Raw genomic sequence first — 5,443 nt, forward strand, 5'->3', positions numbered from 1 at the left:
TATCAACTCACCCCTCTCAATTTCATAATCCTTGGGAAATACCGCACAATAAGCAAAACATCTCTTTAAATAGGAAGGAAGATGGACATAGCTCAATTTTAAAATTGGGACAACCTCATCATTCTCTGCCATCAGAAGATCCCATATTTTGTTATTTAAGGTATCTTCCCACTCATTAGGATCACTTTTAGTACGTAGGACACCGCCCAACATCTTTGCCGCCAAAGGTAAACCTTTACATCTTTAAGCTATTTTCTTGCCTAGTATTTTAAAAGCCGGGTGGCTCTCAAAATTTGTTGCTCCAAGAGCATGAAATGCCAATAAGCTTATACAATTATCAAAGGAAAATTCCCTCAAATGATATGGTGAAGCTCTTGTTATGGAAGCAACATTAAGGTTGCGAGTCGTGATGATGATCTTGCTTCCGCTAGCCCCCGCTTCAAATGGCTTTAAGAGGGCGGTCCATTTTCATACTTCTCATTCCATATATCATCTAAAACCACAAGAAACTTCTTCCTATAGATTATCCTTTCAACTTAACTTGAAGCTTGTTAAGATCTTTGTCATCATCGGACGACCTAGTGATCGACTGCAAAATAGTTTTTGTTATGTCAAGGACATCGAAAACATCTGACACACAAACCCATGCTTTCTTCTCGAAACAACTATTCACTTTGGCATCATTATATAGCCGCTGAGCCAAGGCCGTCTTTCCAACACCGCCCATCCCAACTATGGGGACTATGCTTAGTGTGGCATCAGAATTTTTGACCTCACGGATCAATAGTTGGAGTATCTCCATTTCTTCCTTCTCCCTGCCAACAAACCGAGGCTCCGGCAGAGAACTAGTGGGATCCCTTTTGTTGCCGTAGTTGGATCTATCCACAACATTGTCTCTCAAACTTAGATAATCCCTCCTTTTGACAATCACTTCAAACCTACCATTGATATCTTGGACCTTAGTGTTAGACACGAGTGAGCCCGGTCGTGTAAAAGAAAAGAACTTCCTTTTCCATTGACCTCTACTTGTTCTGGATTCTACCTCCAACTTAACTTGAGTGGCTTTGATGTCGAACTCATCGAGCAAGTCTTCTATGTCAAAGGCCAAGTCCCTAACATCATCGAGCCACAGCTTCACTAGACAATTACCGCTAAGTTGCTTTTCCTTTGCATCATCCACCACTGCATTGATTGTGACTAGTATCCTCTTCCAATCATCAAGGATGGTGGTGCCAATTCCTTCCCGTTGCACATAGTCTGATGCCAAAGAACTCAACTTGTCAAACAAGGTCTGAAAGAAGGAACCCAAAATGATCTCCCCAATGGCCATGGGTGAATCAATCACTGTCAAGAACAACAAAGTGTTTTGGTGAAGTAAAGTAAAATGAGCTAATGGAAAGAGAAACTATGAATTCCAGGAAGACCAAGACGTCCACTTACCAAAAAGAATAAAAAAAGGACCAAGACTTTCAAGGGATGCACACCAAAGTTTAGACAAATCAAACTAAATAGTTTTTTTGTCCAAGAGTGCATGTTTTGTCAATTGTTCTCCCTTTTCTTCGGATCTAGACTTTTCTTGTGGGCATCCAAAACAGAGGATAAATGTGATTTTTCTTCATATGACCAACTTAGAGCTCACACGTATTTCCATCAAAAACTTCATTACTTACTAGTGTTGTGTTGGCTTTTCACGCATTCATATATTATTAGAATCTCTATGATTTCATTGTCCTTGTTTTTTTGCTTTATTGTTGAATATGCGATCAATGTAGGCTTTTACATGGCGATTACAATGCTGAAAATTTGCATATGTTTATGATATGAGAAGATTATCGGTTCCTCCTTCAATATGAATGACCATGTAAAGACATCAAAGGTGACTAATTTTGTCCGTTCAATGAGGAAAACAAAGCACATGCTTTGGGCTAAACAAGAAAAAAGGTCAGGTGCACCAACTAATCCATTAACCAAATTGCTTTAGTTTACTTTGCAAATAGTGAAGGAGTCAATAATCATTAACTAACATTAAATAATCTAGTGAAAAATATACTTTATGCATCAAACCATCGTTCTCTTATCAAGCGATTCCGATGATCAACTATTACCTTAGCACCCTTTGGCAGATCATCGTTGTCATCTTGCTATGAAGTTTTACCATTGTAACTGCCACTTAAAGCCTATATTGATCGCATATCCACAGTATGCGATCAATGAGCGGAATCGTTCGAAAAGCACGCGCTTTGTTGATGTTGTCTTGAATTCCATAAAATTCAATCAGGAAATCTAGGAAGGCTTGAAGATTGCAGGTTATTTGTTTCCAAATATATTTCCTAGATTTGGACCTATCTATAAGAGACTTTCATGGGAAATAGTCTTGATTCAATGTAACTGAGATGTATCATGATACCTTTAATATATAGGGGATAATCACTGAAGATTTATCAGTTAGTTTAGGAAAGTGGGGATATGAAGATATATTTATTTCAGCATTGTATCCTGTACTCTTGTGATATGCTCAAATAAGAAATCATCTCTCTCTCCCGTGGACGTAGGTGGATTTTTTCACCGACCCACGTAAATCTCCGTGTTCTTGATTATTCATGTTTACTTTTCTCATTTAGTTAGGGTGTTCTTCCACACAACATGCTTTCCATCTAGCCTTGCGTCTGTTTATCTACATCTTTTTGTGCAACAAGAAGGCATCCCCTCTAGAAGCGTTCTTTAAACATTTTGTATTCTGAATCGTGTGAAGTTCACCCAGACATTACGTGCTCTCCATCAACAATGTATTTACTATTTACCTTGAATTGAAGCAAATGTCCCTATTTTCTTTTTGTCTTCTATTGGTCTACGATTAAGGAAAAAAAATGACGAGTCTTCCATAATTTGGTAACATCATAATGAAAATTCACAAGGAGATTAGAACCATATTAATCTGTTTAACAATATGATTTTTCTTTTTTGGTATGAGCATTTCACTTCTTTCAGGTGGTGACTTTGTATTTTTTTTTCCCTCTCCCTTTTCTCTATCATATCTTTTATTTTCTGGTAGCGGGAATGCACGATTATAAACATTTACTTTTCATTTACACTTTTTTTCAATGAATTATATCTAAAACATGTACTAAACCCTTAATGTGACATCCGGATTTTCGCTGGACCTCGAATATGTAACTGTCCATGTCGACGAATTTGTCGTCAGACTGCATCGTTGGCGCCACTTTCGGTCGCTGTTTCATCACCACTCTCACCATATCGCAACGTTATGTTTCGTCACATTCTCACGGTAGCATCTCACCTAGGAATCTTTTCACGTAGGGCCACCCGTGAGACCCATCTCTTCCGCATTTGCACCTTATTAAAGCGAGTTTTCAAGCACACGGAGACGTCGACTCCCGAAGTTGTGGCCCCATCAAGGTACCCCTCCTTCACGCGATCGTGGAACTCGCCCATGCATAGCCATACATATGTCCATTTGGGGTTCAACAAAGGAGGATATTTGACCACCTAATAGCCCTAAATAAATTGCCTTTCCCCCATGCACGTACAGAACCATGCAGCCCCTTCTCTCTCGCAGTTCAACCGGTCAACAAAAAGGGAAGATTTTGACCGAAGGAGCAGCCACGTCCAGCATGCATGCAAGGTTCACCATGCAGCCACGATTTCTTCAACTGGACATCTATTTGAAGACTTTGACTCCTTGAAGCCCACGTCCTGCACTCGAGCTGCTGCCACGCCCCTCTCCTTCTTCGACCAGCGTACCGAGTGCAGGAGCAAGGAGTCGGACACGTCTCTTGCATGGACATGCAAGATGTCCTTCGACCGGCACCGGATTTCCTCTCCTGTTGACTGCCACGAAGGCCCGCTTAGTTGACCCATGCAGTCAACAAAAGGGAAGACGCGTCTACGCATGGGAAGGGACAGATGGCGACTAAAATTCTTCAAGGACAGCCACGCTCTGCTCGAGCTGTCCTCGCCTCTTCGCTGTCACCGCACGCGTGACTCAAGGAGTCAACGGCCAAGAGGGATTGATTTCCTCTTGCATCCGGTGAAGCCGAGTTTCTTTCCCCCCATTTTCTCGAGTTCTCCGCCCCTTTGACGACGGCAGCGAGCTCTCAGTCGAAGGTCTTCCATAGCTCAGGCATCGTCACCAGCTATGTAGCACCGATACGGACATGTGACATATAACACGACACGACATAACACGTCGACACGATATTTCTCAAAAAATAGAGATTTCCGACGCATTTTGACACGTTATATATTAAATATATATTTTTATATATAAATACAAAAATAGATAATAAAAAGAGCATAGAATTAATTTATACTAAAAATATTAATTCAACATTTGTTAATATTATTCATTATTTTAATTTGACAGAGATTGAATAAGAAATTTAAAAATTGCAAACACAAAAGAGTAAATTTGAAGGAACATGTCATGTTTTCTTACAATCGTCGGAAATTAGTGAGATTTCTTATAAATCCAGACAGAGTTCGGAGTTCATGATATAGACTGGCTTGGAGCTCCTCTGCAAAACAAGGTTCGAGAAAAATGAAAATCTAGGACAAGAACTCTCAAAGTACGACCAAAAGAAAAGGAAATAACTAAATTCGCCATGGAAAATGTAAGAGATAACTCACAAGCTAATGACATAGAACAAAAGAGATAACTCATAGGCAACGCTTGCAATAGGCAAAAAGAAGCAAAAAAGAAAAAAAAATCACAACTTTAAGTCTGCGGGGGCGGCGGAGCAACGCCGGTGAGATGAGGGGCGTTTCATCATCACTCATGGGAATGTCAAAACTTATAAGTAAGAACTTGAGAGTGAGAATTTTCTTTGGTCTCTTTTATTTTTGTTATTTTCATTATTTTTATATATTTATATTTTAACCCCTCAAGTATTGAAATTTTTTAAAATTGACCCCGTGCGTGTCAGAATTGCGTGTTGAAATTTTGGACTCGCGTGTCGGAGCGTGTTGAGAAGAGTTGACCAAGTGTTGGATTTCTCAACATTCGTTGATCGCGTGTTGGAAACATGTTAAGAGTGTCGGACACGACACGAAGGCTTCCGGAGAGTGTCTGTGCTTCTTAGGCCACCGGTAGGCAACCACCCACACCACATTGCTGTATCCCACGCCATCGGCCTCCTCACCATCCCGTACCTAGCTACTAGCCGCACCACCACACCACTCTGTCACCGACCCCCTCACCGTTGTTGAGTTGCCCACAGACAGCCAAGCCGACCACCTCAGGAAGTCTCATCGCTTCACCTTCGGTTTGTTGCCGAAGACCACTGCCTGCCACCAGCGTCGCAGCTCAAAATCTGTTGCCGCCCCTCTGCCGCAGCAAGACTCAAGAGGCCTTGGCTCACGCCTCACCGTACGCTGTTGTTGCTTCTCTTCACCTCAACCGTAGCTGGTAGCTTGCGGTCTGCTC

The 5,443-nt window shown here is 41.2% G+C and overlaps 1 pseudogene; it reads right to left on the bottom strand.

Moving 5' to 3' along the window:
- Positions 1 to 243: 243 nt before the first annotated feature.
- Positions 244 to 1,330, bottom strand: LOC120290521 (annotated as a pseudogene).
- Positions 1,331 to 5,443: the final 4,113 nt, after the last annotated feature.

The sequence above is a fragment of the Eucalyptus grandis genome, chromosome 2, assembly GCF_016545825.1.
Source record: "Eucalyptus grandis isolate ANBG69807.140 chromosome 2, ASM1654582v1, whole genome shotgun sequence".
NCBI classification, from domain to species: Eukaryota; Viridiplantae; Streptophyta; class Magnoliopsida; order Myrtales; family Myrtaceae; genus Eucalyptus; species Eucalyptus grandis.